Here is a 22,911-nt window from a genome sequence, read left to right as displayed (position 1 = left end):
TTCTTTTACATGACCAATATAATGAATATCTTTAATAATAATAACTAATTATTTGAGTCAACAACTCCGGCAGCCACCAGGTGCCCTCTCAGCAAAAATTAAAATTATATACATCCCTCCCTCTCACCTCATTTGCTTTTCTCACCATCTCCTTCATTTTAATGAATGGTGTAGTGGGTTGAATAATGAGCCCCCCAAAATCCTTAGACCCTGTGAACATTACCTTATTTAGTAAAGGAGACTTTCAGTAAGGATTTGTGGTGGAATCATCCTGAATTACCCCATGGCGGGCCTAAGACAAGCACCTCAAGAGGCAGAGAGCAGGAGTCAGTGTGACCGCAGAACCAGAGATTGGGACAGTACAGCCGCGGAGTGTCAATGAAAGCCAACAGACACCAGAGCTGGGGGAGACACAGAACTGGACTCTCCCCTAGAACCTTCAGAGGCGGTGCAGGCTCACCAGCACTAACATTTTGAACTTACAGTCTCCAGAACTGTGACAGAATACATTTCTGTCATTTGAAGTCATCCAGTTTGTGGTAATCTTTTACAGCGTTCCTAAAAATCTAACAGAAAGGACAACTCTTTCCTTCCAGTTGCTCACTAAAACTCCAAGGGTTGTCCTTGCATTTTTCTCTCATGTCGCCAATCTACCCAACAGAGGTAAAGAATTTATACTTTTAAAATACATCCAGAATCTGATCACTGGTCACCACTTTCACTGCTGCCACCTGTCAAAAGTACCATCCTATATTATCCCCTTAAAGAGTCTCCTGTTTAAAGGAAATCTGTGCTGAATATTCATTGGAAGGACTGATGTTGAAGCTGAAACTCCAATACTTTGGCCACCTGATGTGAGGAGCTGACTCATTGGAAAAGACCCTGATGCTGGGAAAGAGTGAAGGTGGGAGGAGAAGTGGACGACAGTGGATGAGATGGTTGGATGGCATCACTGACTCAATGGACATGAGTTTGAGTAAACTCCGGGAGTTGGTGATGGACAAGGAGGCCTGGCATGCAGCAGTCCATGGGGTCACAAAGGGTCGGACATGACTGAGTGACTAAACTGAACTGAATTGAACTGAAAGAGTCTCCTTAATTTCACATATGCCCCCTACAACCTATTCTCAATATACTAGACAGACTGAATCTTTAAAACTTAAATCAGAATTCCCACATTGGCCTGTATGCATCCTGTCACCCTATACCTCATCCCCCTGCCCCTAGTGCATTGCTCTGCTCCAGCCCGCAGCATGTATGCTCTTCCTTGCCCCTCCTCCGATACTCGAGGTGTGGTCTTTCCTCAAAGGCTTTGCACTGGCAATTCCTCCTGTTTAGAAAACTGTTTCCTTGGGTTATATCTCTGCAAAGTTCACTCCACCACCTCCTTTAAGTCTTACTCAAATGTCACCTTCAATAAGTAAAAACTTATTGAATTAATAATTAAGTAAATGGATTTCAAATCAGTAACTTTTATCACTATCAAGCACTTTTGCTTTATAATTATTCTAACTATTATTGTTCTTTTTTAAAGCATATGACCTGGCCTTAGTGTCCCATCCATATATTCTCAAGCTGTTCAGAATTAGATTCTTTTACAATGTCTTATTCATTAAATCCATGATTACTTCTTGACCTTAGATGTTTTGGAAGCATACAATAATGTCCAGTGTTTTCTGAAGTAGTATGTGGTAACTTGCTTCAGTCATTAATTAGCTTTAATATGTGACATAAATGAAGTAGTCTTTTCTTTATAATCAGGGAGACAAGCTTATATCTCTTTATTTTTTTCTGAAGTTGCAAACTACTGTCAGAAATACGGATGGCGGTGGGTGTCCTGGCGGTCTCTACGTAGGCTTGACGTGGGGACCACTACAGCTTGGCATCCCTGACCTGTCCTGCCGCTGGCCGCCCCTGGGCCTGTGGGCACGCATCTGGCAGCTCTCCAGGCGGAGTGTGGCCATGGCCAGCGGACCTGACACCTCAGGCACTGGCCACTACTGCTTGGAGTCACTGTGGAAACAAGATTGTGAAGGCTGTTTGTGCTCCCTGCTTCTCCCTGCCGAATCCAGAAGCTCTGTTTTTGCACTGAGAGCCTTCAGTGTGGAATTGGCTCAGGCTAGTTAAGGACTCTGTCTCTGAGAAAACAATTGGACTGATGCAAATGCAGTTTTGGGGGAGAAAAAAAATAAACTGTGAATGATTTATACTGTGACAGTCCACCACATCAGCGTGTGGCCACTGAACTATGGAAGGCTGTCAGAAAACATAATCTGACTAAAAGATGGCTTGTGAAAATCACTGATGAAAGAGAAAAGAATTTGGATGACAAAGTATATCATAACATCCAGGAACTAGGAAATTATGCTAAAAACACTCAGAGCTATCTTCTTTATCTAACACTAGAAATATTGGGTATAAAGGATCTTCATACAGATCATGCCACAAATCACATTGGAAAAACACAAGGCATTGTCACTTGCTTGAGAGCAACACCCTGTCATGGTAACAGAAGAAAGCTGTTCCTTCCCATGGGTATTTGTATGCTGCATGGTGTTTCACAAGAGGATTTTCTACAAAAGAGCCAAAATGAAAATGTGAGAGATGTGGTGTATGATATTGCCAGCCAGGCACACTTGCACCTAAAGCATACTAGGTCCTTCCACGAAAGTGTTCCTGTGAAAGCATTTCCTGCTTTTGCGCAGACGGTTGCTCTGGAGGACTATTTAAAGAAAATCCGACAAGTAGATTTTGATCTATTCCACCCATCTTTACAGCAGAAGAATATTTTACTTCCATTATCTTTGTATATTCAGTCATGGAGAAAAAGATATTTTAAAAAGGCAAAAAAAGGGATATGGATGGCAATTAGTTAATGAATAATGTAAGAGAGTGGTTAGAATAACATAGAAAGTTAGGTTCAAAATGAACAAACCTATCAAAGAAAAAGTCATTTATCCAATATGGTCAGGATGGTAGCAGGTATATTATCACTACAGGAAGCAGGTTTGACTGTCAAGTTGGTGAAGAATAATTACAATTGTCAGGCAGAAAAATGATGAGATTGTGGGAAATTGAGCATTCCAAAATTCTCACAGAAGTGTTGACTTCATGTTATAGTCCGCAAACTCATTTTAATGCTATAAGATTCAATTCACTTTTCCAGAAGTCAGCTGTTGCCAGTTTTTGTCCTGCCAATTGTGAAATGTTCCAGTGTGATTTTTGTGTTTGTTTGTTTTATTTGTTTGAGAATTCATTATCACATTGTCAGATTTCTAGGTCATTGCTTAGAAAGGCAATTTTAGTAGTGTTTTAAATCACCCATGTGATAAACCTTTTCTTTGGAACGACCTCTGTCTCAATCATCCAAAATAATTTCATAATCTCTCTTGGATAGAAAGTTTATAGATTTGAGGCCACACAATTCTTTCCTTGGCTAAAATAATAAATTTTCCCAAGCTAAAAAGAACTTTCCCAAACCATTTTGAAAAAAAATTGTGACACTCTACCACAATTTCTAATTGAAAAATGTCAATTTCAACAGCTCAAATTTATTTTCAGAAATTTCAAGTAGATCAAACACTTCTACAGTGAGGCACTGTGGGTCTGCTTCTTGTTTTGCTAGATAACTGGTTTGTAGTATTTATAATAACACGTACTTCCTTTGAAGTTAGTATTCTTGAAGTCTCCAGAGGCTTGGATAAGTTCCTCAGAGACAGACCTGGTATAATTTGTATAACAGCCCACGGCATTACCAGTTCACACTGTAATTTTGCCAGATCTTATAAAATAAGTTGGCTTGGCCCTAGTCATTAGAGAGATGGGCAGCCTCCAGGGTAAACCCAATTGCTGTAGAAACTATCATTAAAACTATTATTGAACATCTATCTGGTGCCAAAAATACATCCAACTCATTGTAGTCATAGGGATATACAGCAAGACACTGCTTATGTGCTACACAAGGGACACATGAATGCCTTAGCAGTTTTAATCCAGGGAAATGCTGAAATGGAAAAGCACTGGTCTCAGAAGGCACTCAGGCAACATCATCCTGCTCCCTTTCATTCTGGACCACTACCAGTTCCAGCATCCTTTAGCATCCCCTTTGTAGCCAAGAATCTGAAGAGAGACCCAGATGTAATTTGATCATGTTTGGCCAATTTTTATCTCCAAAACACTTCTCAAATCTATCTCCTCTTTCTTCATGCCAAATACCACTGCCTTACTTCAGTCCTTTATACTGCTCACCTAGACTAACACGGGAACTTCCAAACTGGTCTCTCGAATTCCTGTCTACCCCCATCCCCACCCCGAATATATCCACTTACCTACATTCTTCATGGTGCAGCCAGAGTGGCTTGTCTGAAATACGCAAATGACCCTTTCACTCCCAAGTGTTGAATGGTTCTGAATTCATTCATCAATTCATGCTCCTGCACTGGGAATACAGTATTCTCACTCACAGTGTGAGTGAGTGAGTGAGTGAGACAGGCAGTAAGAAGACAACTCCACAGTGACATATGTAGCGGGAAAGAGAGAGTGATGGAGGTGGGGATATTTTAGAAAGGGTAGTCAGGAGGGTCATTTCTCAGCAGAAGGGAGTGAGGGGAAAGGGTCAGCCGTGAGACAGATGGACAGCGATTAGCACGCGTACTCCAGGCAGAGCGATTAACGAGTGCAAAAGGCTGAGTCACAGAGGTGTTTGCATGTTCCAGCACATCAAGGCGGCCTATGAGGTTGGAACCCAGTGTGGAAGGAGGATGAAGGCAAAGTGGGGAGCAGAGCACAGGCCAATTCAAGTAAAGACTTGCCTTCCAGGCCTTGGTAAGAATATAGATTTTATTCTAGCCGTGGGAGGTTTGAGCACTTACTGGGGAATGCCATTATCTGATTTATATTTTAGAAGGACCACTCTCGCTTCTGTGAAAAGGGTAGACTTTAGAGGAGCCAAAATGGAAGGCTTATTCCCACTATAACCATGGACCTATTGCTGTGATCCTTGGTAGCTTGCACTAGGATGGTGATGGTAGTCAAATTTGGCATATCTGATCAAGAAGATTTGCTGAAGGATTGAATGTGGGTGAGTGTGAGAGAAAGCAAGGAATAAAAGACTCAGCACTTCCTATAGAATAAAGGCTTTATTGTTGGGCTTTATTATACATCATCCAGTTCCCTCTCAGTTTGACATCTGTTTCCTTCTTCATCCTCATCTCCCACCCACATCTGAAGATTTTCCTTCCAGGAATTCTGAATTCTGGGAGTTTCCCTGCCTATGTGCCCATGCTGTTTCACATCTTTTTGATGTTTTTCAGGCTATACTTTTTGTATGAATTTCCCTTCCTACCTATACAATTCTTTTCAATCTTCAAGACTCAGCTCAGGCATCATTTCTGCAAGAAACCTTTCCTGGATTAACTTTCCAGGTTAAACTAAGTACCCCCTCCTATATGCAGCATTCAGCAGTCTTAGCACTAATCATATTACATTGAAACTCAGGTTTGTCTCTGTCTTCCCACTGTTACCTCCACAAAAGGGGCATCGTGCATCATATGTCTTGGCATCCCCAATGCCTCACTCAGGGCCTGCACACAACAGAGGCTCAATAAATGTTTGTTGATCTGAACTGAAACTCCCAAGAGCTCTTCACACCATCAAGTCAGCCTTGTCAGGGACAAGAGTGGATCATATTGTCAAAGAGCCATGGAGAGTGAAGCTTTCCTGGATAAATCACATTATGCAGACAGGCATGTTGACCACATGGATCACTCACTTCATATGAGGTGCTCATGGCCTTTGGTCAATGTAAGCTAGCCCCAAAACATCTCTGGGTGTGATAGATACAGGGATCAAGGAGTAAAGTTTAGGAGTAAATGGAAGAAAGGACTCAGTTACCTACTCCCTTTTGAACATGGGGTAACAGACTTATAGAAAAAATGAAACGAAGCGGGCATCTGCTGCTGCTGCTAAGTCACTTCAGTCGTGTCCAACTCTGTGTGACCCCATACATGGCAGCCCACCAGGCTCCGCCATCCCTGGAAGTCTCCAGGCAAGAACACTGGAGTGGGTTGCCATTTCCTTCTCCAAAGCATGAAAGTGTGAAAGTGAAAAGTGAAAGTGAAGTCACTCAGTCGTGTCTGACTCTTCGTGACCCCATGGACTGCAGCCCACCAGGCTCCTCCGTCCATGGGATTTTCCAGGCTGTCAATGTGCTCAACACCAGCCCATGCTGCTTTTCCTGGTCATCATAGCTGATAGAAAATATCAAGAGAATCAGTTTGCAAGCTGCAGGTACAGAGCAGTGTTCAGGGGATCTATAATCACATTACATAAAGTGGGGTTTATATAAAGTTGACAGAATGTGCTGATGTGAGCCATTTACAGTTCAATTGTAACAGAGCAGTCTGGCAAGCAGCTAGCTTTCTCTGGGAGATGATGTACTTTGGGTTCTGCCATCAAGTCAGATTTAGAATAACAATCTGAAGGGAACACAATCCCCCCTTTAAAAATCCTGCCTTCTCTTCCTCAGATCCAGTGAAGCAAAAGAAGTCAGAAGAGTCTGCATAATACTAGCAGACTTTTCATTACTTTTTATGGAAATGCAACTTTATCTAAACATTTTTTTTTTGTTCAGGGGAAACATAGTCAATATAGAAAACTTAATTTAATACACCAGACAACAAACTCTTTTTTAAAAAACAACTATATTCCTTGAACTTTAAAAATTTGCCAGATGAATTAACCAACTCTAACAAATTTTCAGCATAGCTTCACTAGTTTCTATAAAACATGCAGCCAGTGACAATTCTATAAATGGACTAAATTATGGAAGAGACACAGATTGTCAGTCCATATATGTTGCGTGTGTGTGAAAAGATTGAAAACTGTTTTCCATAAACACAAGAATGTATTGTCACCTGGTTTTATTTTCAGATATGTTCTCAAACATTTGTTTCAAATAGTTATCCCAATTTGTTTTATATTTTTCCTGTTGTTTTTCATGGCTTTTTTAGCTGTAATCGATTTTAAAAAATTTTTTATACTTAAATATCTTAATTTTTTTTTGAGTATATATGAAGAAGAGTGTGTGTGTGTGTCTGTGTGTCTGTGTGAGTATATGATGGTAAAAGGCTTTCTCTACCACAAGAGTGTAATACTGGCCACACTTGGTTTTTGTCTTTTAATTCAGTGCTTTAGCTTTTACATTAAATCTTTAATTTATTTGGATTTTATGTTAATATAGTGAGTTCTTTTTCATTTCTGAATGACAAGTTTTCTTAACATTATTCATTAAAGAATCCATCTTTTGATATCATCATCTTTATCATATATTTTATTCCTCCACTAACTTGAGTGTCCTTCTAGACTTATTGTTTTATCTCATCCTCTGTCTGTTCCTGTCCTAGCAAAATCACATTGCTTTGCTTACTAATGCCTTGATACTAGAGAAAATTACCCTTTATCAGTTTTGTTTTTCAGAATTTTATTAGCTGTTACACTTATTGACTATTATGTTTTTCACAGTATTGTTGGAGATACTATGATCGATATTATTTTTAGGTAAGAAATCTTTAGAATCATTTAGCCAAGTTCTCTTAAAAAAATCCCATTTGAAATTACGACTAAGGTTACCATTCACACATTACATACTGTTTATGGGGTTCTCCCAGCAAGAATATAGAGTGGGTTGCCATTCCCTCCTCCAGTGGACCACATTTTGTCAGAACCCTCCACTATAACCTGTCCATCTTGGGTGGCCCTGCATGGCATGGCTCATAGCTTCATTGAGTTATCCAAGTCCCTTAGCCATGGCAAGGCTGTGATCCATGAATGGTATGAAAAGACTGTCACCCTGCTTGTCATCCTGCTTATTTAACTTATCGTCACCCTGCTTATTTAACTTATATGCAGAGTACATCTTGAGAAACGCTGGGCTGGATGAATCACATGCTGGAATCAAGGTTGCCAGGAAAAATATCAACAACCTCAGATATGCAGATATCATTCTAATGGCAGAAAGTGAAGACGAACTAGAGAGCCTCTTGATAAGGATGAAAGAGGAGAGTGAAAAAGCTGGTTTGAAATTCAACATTCAAAAAATTAAGATCATGGCATCCAGTCCCATCACTTCATGGCAAATAGAAGGGGAAAAAGTGGAAACAATGATAGATTTTATTTTACTAGGCTCCAAAATCACTCTGGACCATGACTGCAGCCGTGAAATTCAAAGACACTTGCTCCTTGGAAGGAAAGCTATGACAAACCTAGACAGCATATTAAAAAGCAGAGACATCACTTTGCCAGCAAAGGTCTGTATAGTCAAAGTTAGTTTTTCCAGTAGTCATGTACAGATGTGAGAGTTTCTTGGACTACAAGGAGGTCAAAGCAGTCAATGCTAAAGAAAATCAATCCTGAATATTCATTGGAAGGACTAATGCTGAAGCTGCAGCTCCAATACTTTTGGCCACCTGATGTGAAGAGCCAACTCATTGGGAAAGACCCTGATGCTGGAAAAGATTGAGGGTAGGAGGAGAAGTGGGCGACAGAGGATGAGATGGTTACATAGTGTCACCGACTCAATGGACATAAATTTGAGCAAACTCCAGGAGATAGTGAAAGACAGGGAAGCCTGGTGTGCTGAAGTCCCTGGGGTTATAAAGAGTTGGACATGACTTAGTGACTGAACAGCAACAGTCACCATTTGATTGACTTTGAGATTATGGAATTCTTAATATTAGTGATTGTTTCTAGCCAAGAAAAGATGTCTTCCCATTCTTTGTCTTCTTTTATGCCTCTCAGCACATTTTGTCACTTTATTCATAGGTTATGCATATTTCATGCTAGGTTTATCCCTAGGTATTTTGCATGTTTGCAACTTAGAAATTACAATTTGTCCAAATCCTACATGTCAAGATTCAAAAAAGATCTTACCCTCCAACTTTTAGTCAGCACATCCTGTTAATGTGCCACCTAATTTTAATTTCTAGCTCATCCTGAAATAAATGTGTCCTCACTAAGTTTCTTTAGTCATAGCCTTTAGAACTTTATCATTTGTAGCTGCTGATATCTTGTAAACATTCTCAGGATTTAAGTTGGTTCTCATATTATGAATCTATCCCTGCCACAGTAGAAATACTACTCCTTCCAGTCTCACTTGCAGCTACAGTACAAGCATCTGACCTTGGTTGTGCCAAGCAGATACACCCATAGAAGACTCCAGAAGTAAAGCATAGAAGGTAGAAACGTGAACCAGTGGCCACATGTGGGGAAATTGATCTTCTGGCAAATGTGGAGTGGTATTATCTGATTCTTCAGAAGGTGTCTGACACATGGCACCAAGTGCAATCGGTGGAGGGTGCCAGCGGTGTACTCCTGGTAATAACAATTCTGCAGCAGTTTATTGTTTAAGAATGTGTTACATTCAGACCTGGTCTGATGGCTCCTGCAGAAAGTGTGTGCGTTACCTGAACTGCCTTAATAAATCTCTCTCTCTCTTTAAACTAACCAGAGTAAGTTCTCTGGCTCGCAACAAAAAACTGACCAATTTACAGAGGAAAGATGGAACCCATGTAGAAGGCACTAAGGAAAAAGAACTATTAGCAAAAGTTGATGGGACTGTGCCCTTGCTTGTCTTTCTATTCCCTAGGCATTTATCTAATTATGTCCTTTACCAGGCCTCTGACTAGTAAACAGTTTCTGTTTAAATTCCTCAAGTGCTGCTGAACTTGGCTCCCTGGTGTAAAAAGCAAACATACTTTCATAGCATAGGACTTTGATCCCTCAGCTATATAATTAACCATGTGTTATGGAGAAAATGTGTGAATTTGATAATTTTTTTAATCTTTCTTAATATTGGCCATCAGTATATCTAGAGGAAATTGAAGTATACTTGAATACACAAATTAAGTATATGTATACAACTATTAATTCATGCTGAACGATATTCACATGTATTATTGCTAAACTATATACTGGTCTTGGCTACACCATCACCATCAATAACCTTACATATTTTACTGGGTTTCCTAAGCCATGTTAATAAGCTAAAGGAGACCAGGACTTCAGAATGGAATGAGGATGGGATTTATTGCTTTTGTTATTGGCTTCTCATACTGAAACACCAACTGAAGGTTAAAAAAAAAAAGTTCTCTTCAAGATTGCTAGGTATAAAATACGGACACAGGAAGCTGAAAATACATTCTATTCTCTTCTTTTTATAATTCCATTTTCTTTTTAAACCTCATATACGTGGGTGACCCATTTCTACTTTCAGGTCTCCTTTCCACTTCCTCAACTAGATAGTGAAAAATCTATTCTGTTCTCCCTTAGTCAAATTCAAAGATATCTAAGGTTTCTTCTCTATTGGCCTTCACCAAGACTGAGATAATCTCTACTCATTCTCAGAAGTGTACCTCATACCCCGTTCACGGTATCTGTTAGTTAATAGAATAACGATTAACAGAGGATTAATTCTCAGAATGCTCACACCCATCTCAGATACCATTTATTTCTCTAGTTTCACTCAGGGATCAAACCCACATCTCCTACATCAGCAAGCAGATTCTTGACCACTGAGCTACCAGGGAAGCCCTAAACTGTATGCACTAAAAGTAGTGTATTCAAGTGAGTAAATCACCAAGGTTTTTCCAGTGGTCATGTATGGATGTGAGAGTTGGACTATAAAGAAAGCTGAACACCAAAGAATTGACGCTTTTGAACTGTGGTGTTGGAGAAGACTCTTGAGAGTCCCTTGGACTACAAGGAGATGCAACCAGTCCATCCTAAAGGAGATCAGTCCTGGGTGTTCATTGGAAGGACTGATATTGAAGCAGAAACTCCAATGCTTTGGCCACCTGATGCGAAGAGCTGACTCATTGAAAAAGACCCTGATGCTGGGAAATATTGAGGGCAGGAGGAGAAGGGGACGACAGAAGATGAGATGGTTGGATGGCATCACTGACTCAATGGACATGGGTTTGGGTGGACTCCAGGAGTTGGTGGGTGGACAGGGAGGCCTGGTGTGCTGCGGTTCATGGGGTCGCAAAGAGTCGGACATGACTGAGTGACTGAACTGAACTGAATCAACAAGGACCATCTAACAAAGAGTTGAACTGAAACATTTAACCAGTGAAAGTTTGAGGGATTATCTCAACTATTTCATGTGTTAGAATTGATATTTCTAGACTCTGTATTACAGTATAATAATGTGGGGAAATTTTTCTATCACATTGAAAAATCTAACTTTTTCTGACCAGACTAATAGACCATGCTGTCTAGACATAGTCTTTTCCTGTGAGGACATGGCTAAAATGGATTTTTAAATACTAGTTCCTTTGGCTCTGCATTTATCTAATTGCCCTTCTGAAAGATAAGCCCTAGCTCAGGTAGCTGCTTAAAATTTTCTCTTTTGTGCCATGATTCACTTTTCTTCTACTGACCTTCCTTTTTCAGCAATTATTGCAATGAAAATTAATAGCAATAGGGAAATCAAGAAGAATTTTACCCAAGAAACTTGAGAATTTGAGAAAAACTGAAAACTTGAAGGGTAGTGTACTTTATAAGTACTTTCTTGAAATCATTTATTTATTGCCTTAATCGTGTTGCTTGGAACTATTGGCTTTTATATAAACACAATTAAGAAACATTTTCTTTTCACGTAAAAAACAGATGGGTACTTGTTTTCTAATAAAGCAAAAAGATGACAGAATGAAAAGGAAAAGAAGAGAAGCTCTCCAAAACCTACAAAATTGTAATTTTTTTTCCTCTTAAAGAATACTAAAAGGTCTTTTTTTTTTTTTTTTGCCCCTTCATTTGGGAATTTATCTCCTCAGCTCTTTCAAAGCCACTCAGAAGAAAATCAAGTCCATAATTGGAAACAAAAAATAAGTGGCAATTGTTTTGTAAGTGACCACTTACAAAGCAGAGGCTTCTTTTAAGCATAAAGTCTCCATGTCGTTTATTTCAATTTGGATCACCCATTTCTTCGCTGTTTCAAATTCATGTCAACTCTAGTGATCCTTTTTCTTTGCGTACCACACTACAGATTAAGGTCACTGATTTTTCATAGAAAAAAGTGAAGATTAAAAAAATACTGAGAACCCAATCTCAATCAGCTACTGAGAGAAAAATGGTCAGTCTGTTAACAATTATTAAACAGCCACCATGTGTGGTGTGATGAAATAGATTCTGTGTGGGGAAACAGGAAGCGGAAGATAGTAACCATACTTCTTGAAGAACTCAGAATGTAACAGGGACAGAACAAATCTCCCAGACACTGAACAAATACAAACACATGGCAAAATTACAGGGGAAATATGTATGAGTAGCCTGAGTATTTCATGCAGGACCAAAATCAAAGATGAGTCTAACTTACCATCTTACCTGCTGGGGTACAGTTCCTTCACTCCTCTTTACTGCCTTGCTGTGCTCATAGAATAGACCGTAGGACAGAAAAGCAGGGTCTGACAGATGCAACCCACATGTGTCAGCCTCTCATCACACCATTATCCAAATTTGACCACTCAGATTTCCCTCCAAATGTGTGAATTCAGAGGTTTTAAAGTAACTTTTTAATCCCCAAACTATATTCTAGAAAACGATTAACTTAAATTTTCATTAGAAAGTGAATGCTCCCCCTGTGTCTTCCACACTGGTTTAATAAAAACAATTAAAATTGATTAATAGTTTTCACTGGATTCTTGAAGAAAAAAAGAATTTTAAAAAGAAACAATTCTCCATGTGTGAATCTCAGCCAAGTGAGCAGAAGACCATGTGAAAAATGAGAGATGGCTCTGGCTATCCATGAAGCATTGGGGAGAGCATGGTGCTACCTCTCCTGTTTATCTTGATAGGGGGCTGTCCAAACAGAGGGCAATTTTTGAAAAGTAGTAGATAATGAACACAGAACAGCAACCTGGGAAAATCACTAAGCAAGTCAAACAGCTAGCACTCTTAGCTTTTCCTTCTTTCTTTTCCTACATTTTTTGGCAATGAGAATAACCAAAACACAGGATCACATGCATTAAACTTTTTCAAGATAAAGTTCCTATTTCAAAAATAGTAAATTCCTAGTGGGAGCATGATAAGAAGTATGTTGATTCTTTTGCAGATAGATAGTTACTGCTGTGGATGCCAGTGTTTTTGTTGATTTTGTTTTTTTTAAGTGCTAAAAAAAAAAAAAAACCACCATCCATCTGTCCTTAATCTGGAAATGACTCAATGGTTTGAAAGCTTTTGTTTAAAGCTCACAGAATTGCTATACATTGATTTGACTGCCTAAATGTGAAACTGAAGCCTTCAATGAGACACCCAAGTGAGAAAATTATTAGAGTAACAGAATTATGTATTTTAATAACCATTTATTGTCATCCAGTGTATTTAACTTAATACCTTATGTCTCTTTGACATCTAGTTAAAATGTTAGTCTCATCTAACTGAAATTGATGAAATCTAAAATGTATAATTAATGACCTCCTTTGCAGAAGAGTAGAAAATTAACTTTATTTCTTTTAGAAAGGTGTTATTCTCATGAATATCCAAATTTCTCTAAGTTGTTGAAAGTAGTTCAACTTAATAATCTTATTTAAAAAAATCACAGAATTTTTATTCTTCCTTTTGCAAAAGAAATAAAAGCCACATACACTGTAACATTAATGCTCAAAATTAGAAATTTTTGCTGGCTACTTCGATTCTCAAACCCCATACTCATTGCTTGTCATGCCCCCCTTTTACCCTTTTATATTATTTCTGCACTTATCTGTCTCCCCTACAAGACAGTAAACTGTTGGTAAAGCAGGAAATAGGTCTTGTTCATTAGAAGCTTTAGCACTCCCATCTCCTAGTCCAACAAAGTGGATAGAGTAGGCATTGTACTCCAGTAAATGTTGGCCCATAAATATTTTAAAACTTAAATTAATAGCTGTGCAAAAGATTGCATTTGTTTCTATGTACAAAAATAGGGAATTGTTGATATCACAGCCAAGATGACACCAAGAGTTCCAAGTGGGCACGTGGTGTATAAGCAATACCTTACCCACCTTCCCCTTCGTCTAACTGGCCTGAAGCTGCTGTTTGATTGAGCAATATAACATTCCTCCTTACTTACCCCCAAGGCTGCTCTGGATACCAAATATGTACTAAGTTCTCCAAGGTTGAGTGTCCCTGTGGGGAAAGCTTAGCTGTGAACGGTGCTTTATTCCAAGGACAGAGTCCCAAAGAAACCCCTCTAGACTTTCCCAGCCCTCTAATCTGTGGGAATCTAATGCTGTCCTGGACAAGAAAAGACAGAGTTCCTTAGATAGTGTGCATGTGCTTTAGGAAAATGGTTCCACAGCCTAAGTCTGATTGGAAAAGGGAAGGTTTATCAGCTGCTGAAAGTTGGCCTAGAGCAATGGTGACAGTGAGTGTCACGGGTCTGTGGAGTGTTTGTCTAAATCTCCTTGGAGTCAATTGTATTTCTGCCATCAGCAGAGCCAGTGCTCTGTTACACAAGGGTTAAGGTGTTTGGCTTCTCGTTCTCATCCCTACTCTGGTAGAAGCCAAGCATCCTCAATAGGGAGTGAAAAGGCAGGAGAAGAAACCCTTTGAGTTCAACCTCTCCAACTCCAAGAGTAGCAGCAGTGAGGAAAAATAAAAATAAATAAGCAGAACTAGCTTGAGGCTGTGGTTAAAGAGAACTAAGAGTCCTGGTCCTGGACCAGGCAGCCCAAGAATCAAACCCAAGAATCAAGCACAGAACCATAATTAGTTCCAAGTACAAGATTTGCAATAGACAGCAAAGGGCCAGAGGGGTCAGAGAGAGCTGCAATGATGTGCTGAAGGAGGAAGCCTCTGATGTTGTTTCACTCACAAATGTACCAGCAGGCAAGGAACTGTTAATGGCCCTGGCCAGATTTCTTTTTTCTCAGTTCCCAAGTTATCAGAATGAGAGTCGGAGATTATAGAATTCAGGTGCCTGCCCTTTTGTGTGTGTGCTCAGTCACTCAATCATGTCAGATTCTTTGCGACCCCATTGACTGTAGCCTGTCAAGCTCCTCTATCCATGGCATTCTTCAGGCAAGAATACTGGAGTGGGTTGCCATTTCCTTCTCCAGGGGATCTTCCCAACCCAGGGATCAAACACAAGTCTCTTGTGCTTTTTGCATTGGCAGGCAAGTTCTTTACCACTGTGCCATCTGGGAAGCCTGCCTGCCCTTCTAGAAACAGTTTTTAGCTTGGAGTGCTTGTTTCTTTCCCAAAATCAGCATCAGAGAACCAGCCATTGTCTCTGAGAGAGAGGGAGAGCAGCGATGTGGAAGGTGTCCAAGATGATGATGACAAATGCAAAATTGGTGAAAGCAGCATTTGAAAAAGTCTCAGGAAGTCAGCAAAAAAGAAGTCCTATCTGTGGTTCCAGGAGTAGCACCTCTGCCTGAGATCAATGAAGGGGTAAGCCAGAATAACTCAGACACATTCCTTTAGCAAATAATAGGTGGTATGTGAGCAAGTGAGAGGATTCTGAAAGACCAAGGGTGTCAGGGTAAGGCATAAAGCAAAATTTGCTGAAGGAAACAGTTGGCGGTGCTATCCTCTCCCTGTGGTATACGAAACCTGTGCAAATGTGACTGTCCCAGTGGGATGGACAGCTCAGACTAAGACTGGATACTGCGGGCACAGACAGGAGGGAACTGGGTGCTTTCATTTCTCATCTGCATCAGCATTCCTCATATATTCACTGAGTGACCAGTAGACACAGGCGTTGTTCTAAGACCGGGGATGCACAGTAGTGAGCATAAAAGATAAAAACCCTGCCCTCATGAATTTTGAGTATATAATATGAGAATGGTGATAAGGGTAATGGAGAAAATATATCAGGGAAGGAGGTAAAGGAATGATAGTGGGGATGGATCCCAGGAGTTCCTGGAGTCACTACCTCCTCCTTCACGAAAATGGTGGTTTGTGTCCTCTGGGAGCAGTCCGAGCCTGCTCTTACTGCCACCTTCTCTCCAGGGGCTGCTCTTTTCACGAGGGCTTCCCTTTGGGGTGCCCTTCAGCACTACACCTTCACACGAAACTCAGCATTACTGGAACCTGGAGAGGAATGGATAGAATGGATCTCCTTTCCTTTGCCACACTAACTTTTTAGTTTCCACAAGAATAACCCAGCAGACTGCATAGATTTCAGCAATTTTCTTTCCTAAAAGATTAGTGGAATTTGAAAAGAGAATAAAAACAGAGGCAGAACAAATATTAAAATTCCAGCAACTTGGACTTTTTCCTTGGGTGTCAGATGCACCACACAGACACATCTTAAGAATTAAACCTTCAGAAAAGAAGGTCCCTGTGGAACCCTTTCCCCAGGCCCTGATTTTGTTCTTTTACACACACAAAGGTGCACGCACACACACACACTCATCCAACTTTCTTTCCACCACCATGTTTAAACAGATATCTGCTGATGATAGGAAAAAGGCAAAGCAATATAGACCAGCCATCTCTAGTTTCTGTCAATTACTAAATGTTACCTGGCTGGGGTGGGAGGTTAGTTCTTCATTAAGAGGTCTCCTGAACTTTTCCCTTTTTTTCATTTTTTAGTATTTTTCAGTGTTAACTGAGAACCATCTCCTGATTTACATTGTCTCCATCGTATAAACAGCCATTTAGTTTCCAAACTCTGGGATTTCATCCTTTCCCAAATTGATTCTGTATTCAGGAACAGCTCTAAATGCAAAACAGCACAGAAATCCAACTCCATGAAAAAAATTATTTGAAATAAGAAAATGAACCCAAATTTTCCTTAGTAGTTATACAATATAGCTTGAAATTCATCTCTGAAATTTTCTCTTTGACTGGACACCAAAAGAATAAAGAAATTAAAATTACCAGTATATCAGGAATGGAATAGCTATTGAGTACTCACAAGAATGAAGGTTAAGTGATTAGGTATTTTTGACCCAATAAACTATTAGAAAAAAAGACCAGTTTAAACACAACCCTCACTGGACCATGCCTCACCATGGGAAAACTGATCATCATGGCCACTTAGATTTGTCAAGGATCATTTCAGTGTTCAATAGAAGAAAATTTTAATATTCCTCTAATATTGAACTAGAGGAATGCTGTGTCTGAGAGCTCATGCACTCAGGTTTTCAGTTCAGTCTGATTTTGATGAACACTGTCTCTTTTACTTTCTACAGATTATTTTCCTGTAAGTTTTTCCTGGTAAAGTTGCATTTTCATCTAATATTCTCTTTATGCAAATTAAGGTTATTTACATATATATAACTGGTTAAGAAATCAAAATGACATCCAATTGATATTTACAGGCAATTTCATCTGTGTATTTTTCAGTTTCATAGAATTTAAATTTAGCAGTTTCTGACTTGGATTCCATTAGATTGGTACACTTAAGAGTTAAGCTGATTTTCCTTCATTAAAGTTTAGTTTCTGAGGTTTAATCAGTGCACATATAATTGCTTAAAGTATTCATTTTATAAGATTTTTCAATAAATTATCAAAGATGCTTAAAATCTAAAAACCAGTACTATTTTTATACTTGTGGTCATAGATACACAGCACAATTTTTGCAGCTAGTCAGCTTGCTCTACTTTAATCTAATAAACCAGCTGGAAAAATGGTTCTATTTTCTCTCTGCTGGATCTCTTTCTTTTTCTTCTTCTATATGAATATGGCCCCTTGATATTTTATCATTCTGTCTCAATGGCCATAAGCTTTTATTTCAAATCATTCTTCGATTTCTCAGGTAATAGTTAACATTGATTGATAGTTTACTCTAAGCACAGTATTGAATTATTTCATTTAATCCTCATAATACCCCTTAGACGCACTTACCATCACTATCCTTATAAAGATAAGAAAAGTAATGCACAAAGAAGTCAACATAAGGAAATAATACCTACTTTCCAAGTCCATCATAGTCTCATTAAGTGAAAAAGTATATATGAAAAGTATGGAGCTGTACAAGGTCTTCCATGTTCTTATTAAATGCAGTGAGATATGTGAAGCATGCAGCATAATGCCTAGCATACTTTTTGCATTGTAAGCATTCAAAGAGAGTTTCCATTGTACTCTCTGTGTATGTTTCTCTGTTAGAGTAAATGGTTCACCCTGTTTCAGGTATTTGTTTAGCTAAATGACCTTGAACAAAGTGCTTCACAGCTTGTAAGTTGGAGGGCAGGATTCTTACCCAGGGAGTTCTTGTCTGGGGCCCTAACTCTTACTTAGTACAATGTTGTCGCTGTTGTTATTCAGTTGCTAAGTCATATCCAACTCTTTGCAACACCATGGACTATACAGCACACCAGGCTCCTCTGTCCTCCAATATCTTCCAGAGTTTGCTCAAATTCATGTCCATTGAGTCAGCAATGCTACCTAGCCACCTCATCCTCTGCTGACCCCTTTTCCTTCTGCTTTCAATCTTTCCCAGCATCAGCTCTTTTCCAATGAGTCGGCTCTTCGCATCAGGTGGTCAAAGTATTGGAGTTTCAGCTTCCGTAACAGTCCTTCCAATGAATATTCAGGGTTGATTTCCTTTAGGGCTGACTGGCTTGATCTGCTTGCAGTCCAAGGGACTCTCGAGTCTTCTCCAGCATCACAGTTCGAAAGCATCAATTTTTCAGGGCTCAGCTTTCTTTATGGTCCAACTCTCACATCTGTACATGACTACTGGAAAAACCATAGTTTTGAATATATGGACCTTTGTTGGCAAAGTGATGTCTCTGCTTTTTAATACACTGTCTAGGTTTGTCATAGCTTTCTTTCCAAGAAGCATCTTTGAATTAAATTTTATGGCTACAGTCCCCAACTTGCAGTGATTTTGGAGCCCAGGAAAATAAAATCCACCACTGCTTCCACTCTTTCCTCTTCTATTTGCCATGAAGTGATGGAACCAAATGCCATGATCCTAATTTTTTGAATGCTGAGCTTCAAGCCAGCTTTTTCACTCTCCTCTTTCAACCCCATCAAGAGGCTCTTTAGTTCCTCTTCACTTTCTGCCGTTAGAGTGATATCATCTGCATATCTGAGGTTGTTGATATTTCTCCTGGCAATCTTGATTCCAGCTTGTGATTCATGTAGCCTGGCATTTCCCATGATGTACTCTGCGTATAAGTTAAATAAGCTGGGTGATAATATATAGTCTTTGGTAATCCTTTCCCAATTTTGAACCAGTCAGTTGTTACCTGTAAGGTTCTAACTGCTACTCCTTGACCCACATACAGGTTTCCCAGGAGACAGGAAAGATGGTCTGATAGTCCCATCTCTTTAAGAATTTTCCACAGTTTGTTTTGATCCACACAGTCAAAGTCTTTAGTGTATTCAATGAAACAGAAGCAGATGATTTTCTGATATTCCCTGGCTTTGTCCATGATGCAACAAATGTTGGCAATTTGATCTCTGGTCCCTCTGCCTCTTCAGTACTATACATTGCTGGGTAAACAATACAGCGCTGATTATTCCATCACATCAACATATATTCCACGTTATTACACTCTCATGGTACACAATGGATACCTCTGTTCCCACACTGATTTGAGAATATCAACCATAGTCAAATCTAGATGACAATGTCAAGGTGTAAATAAGAAAGGAAAATATAAAATATAATAAGTATACACAGTAAAGGGTGTAGGACTATAGTGGACACTGTCATAAAAACTGTGAATCTAGACTCAAGACTGGATAGTCATGACCTATCTCTTGGAGGAAAGAGAAAGTACAAAAAATTCTAAAGGCCAAAATGTAAGAGGGATGATGAAGCATCTTGTTCATAACCTTCATCTTGGTGATGCTTTTAAGTTAACAAGGAAAACAGTATAGCAACTGTCGTTCAGGAAACTTTTAAAGATAATGCTAAATGCTACCCAACTTCTCTTTCTTCAACACAAATCTGATATTCCTCTGCCAGAATCTTTTGATGGCTACTCATCACCCACAAGGTCACCATGATCTGGCCTTGTTTCTTGCAGTTTCTCTCCTTTCCCAACCTTGCACCGACCACTTGATGTAGGGAGAGTACCTGGGTTTTGAAACTAGAAAGATGCAGATTTGGATTTCTTACTCTACTGCACTAAATTGAGTGATCTAGGGGAATTTAACCTCTCTGACTCTTATAGCCTTCTCTATGTCTTGAAGATAATTATAAACACCTTTGTGGTTGTATTATTTGGATTAAATATGACATTGGGGCTTCTCCAGTGGCTCGGCAGGTAAAGAATCTGCCTGCAATGCAGGAAACACAGGAGACTTGGGTTCAATCCCTGAGTTGGAAAGATCCTCTGGAGGAGGAAATGGCAACCCACTCCAGTATTCTTGCCTGAAAAATCCATGGAGAGAAGAGCCTGGCAGACTATAGTCCATAAGGTTGCAAAGAGTCAGACAGAACTAAACAGATTAGAGAGAGTGTGACATTATTTGGATTAAATAATGTAACACAATGCCCAGTATGCCCTAGGAATTTTAGAAATTCAATTTGTTTTAATCCCATTATATTTTATTTGTATAATCATATACAAATCATATCAATAATCATACAATCATATCAGTACATATCATATACATATCGTAGTCATATCAATACAAGGAAACATTTCTAAGTTTCTTCATTTCTTTATGTCCCACTTTATTTATCTTCAAAATGGTCACCTAGAAGAGTTTTAATGAGGAATGGAGAAAATAATGAAAGCAAGGTCTGTAGAAATCACTCAATAAATGTTAGTTATATTATTGTCACTGCTGCTGCTATTAGTCCATTAACTCCTTGCACACAGAGACCATGTCTTGTTTTTCCTTTTATCCCCAGTGTCTTACCTAGCACCTACAGGTAATATACAGTGGATATTATGCAGTGGATCCTCAACACACTTCTAAAATATGAACAAGAGTTTTATCTGCTCTGCTCTTTACGCAGGATTTCTTGAGACCCACCAATACTACTGGATTCAAAAGCAGATCCAAATCTCATATTCTTAGTCCTACTAGAGATTTCAGAACCTAAGTTTATTAGTTAACTTAAACAATTACAGATACCATAGAAGAGAACCCCCAAACCTCACTACTTCAGCAGAAAAAGTTTCTCTTTCATGGTACAGCCTAAAGCATATTGGATTCCCAAGGTTTGTGATGGAGATAAAATTACCAAAAATAGGTAAGTTCCCCTAGAGTAGTATTAGTGTGTATTTTTGTTTATATGTGTGACTTCCTTAATTATCAATACCCCTTTGTCCCTAATCATTAACACAGTGCTTTGTCTTTCATAAGAGTTCAGAAAATATTTATTATTTACTAACCAAACTACACAACAAAGTTAAGCTGCTATCCAAATATTTTAGGGGGAAAAAATCTTATCAAAGAAAAGTTTAATATAAAAGCCTATATTTACTGATATTGTCTAAGTTAGCTTTGAAAGAATATTAACTAAATCATATTCACATTGAAAGCTCTTTTTGTACCAATTTAACGCACTTCTATGTTAAAAAGTTTTTTCAGCTAGCTTTGTATATGTATGACAGAGGTGATAAGTATTCTTTTGTACACCAATTCAGTTCAGTTCAGTTGCTCAGTCATGTTTGACACTTTGCAACCCCAGAGACTGCAGCACGCCAGGCTTCCCTTTCCATCACCAACTCCCGGAGCTTGCCAAAAATCAAAACATGTACATCAAGTCGGTGATGCCATCCAACCATCTCATCCTCTGTCATCCCCTTCTCCTCCCACCTTCAATCTTTCCCAGCATCAGGGTCTTTTCCAATGAGTCAGTTCTTCACATCAGGTGGCCAAAGTATTGGAGCTTCAGCTTAAGCATCAGTCCTTCTAATGAATATTCAACTGATTTCCTTTACAGTTGACTGGTTTGATCTCCTTGAGGTCCAGGGGACTCTCAAGAGTCTTCTCCAATACCACAGTTCAAAAGCATCAATTATTCAGTGCTCAGCTTTCTTATGGTCCAACACTCACATCCATACATGACTACTGGAAAGACCATAGCTTTCACTAGGCGGACCTTTGTCAGTAAAGTAATAGCTCTGCTTTTTAATATGCTGTCTAGGTTTGTCATAGCTTTTCTTCCAAGGAGCAAGCATCTTTTAGTTTCATGGCTGCGGTCACCATTTGCAGTGATTTTGGAGTCCAAGAAAATAAAGTGTGTCACTGTTTCCATTGTTCCTCATCTATTTGCAATGAAGTGATGGGACCGGATGCTATGATCTTTGTTTTTTTTGTTTTTAGTTTTAAGCCAGTTTTTTTACTCTTCTGCACACAGGAGTCTGAATTAGTCCTAAATTCAATGTAGAGAGTGTTAGAGTATGATAAATACTGAATATTTTCTCTTCATAGCCACTAAGTGCTTTGCTGGTATTGACTCATTTAATCCTCTCAACAAACCCTATGAGAGAAGTCCTATTATTATTCCCTTTTACAGATAAAAGAACTGAGACACAGAGAAGTTTCAAAACTTGCTCACAGACTCCTAGCTGGGGAGTGACACAGCCAGAATATAACTTCAGGCAACCCAACCAATATCCCATGTTCTTTACCACCTCCTTTACTGTTCCTGTAATAGAGCTTAGAAAAAAATCTTTACAAAGTAGAAAGGACTGTGTAGAATACCACACAGGCAAATTGTCATTCTAGACAATATGTTTTTATATTGTCTTTTATTTTTTTAAACTTTAAAAAAGCTAAAGCTTTAGTATAGCCTAAATTGACTGCACTTGAGTTATGAATTATCCTGGGAGCTGCTTTCTTTGATGCCAAAAAGGCATTTGATTTGATGTGGCAAAATAATACAATCCAGTTTTAAGGGTAAAATTTGAGCTGAACTCAAGATTTGCTTTTTAAAAAACAATCTGTAATCTTCAGTTACCAATGGCTGATTTCCAGGTTCTATTTTGAAAGTGATAATTAGGCCTGGAAATTTTC

General features: G+C 39.1%; 1 pseudogene; it reads left to right on the top strand.

The window, feature by feature from the left end:
• The first annotated feature begins 283 nt into the window (after positions 1-283).
• Positions 284-15,343, top strand: LOC122688510 (annotated as a pseudogene).
• Positions 15,344-22,911: the final 7,568 nt, after the last annotated feature.

This window comes from Cervus elaphus, chromosome 33 (assembly GCF_910594005.1).
Source record: "Cervus elaphus chromosome 33, mCerEla1.1, whole genome shotgun sequence".
Taxonomy (NCBI): Eukaryota; Metazoa; Chordata; class Mammalia; order Artiodactyla; family Cervidae; genus Cervus; species Cervus elaphus.
Note: the sequence above shows the minus strand (reverse complement) of the source record. Positions and strands in the feature narration are given on the sequence as shown.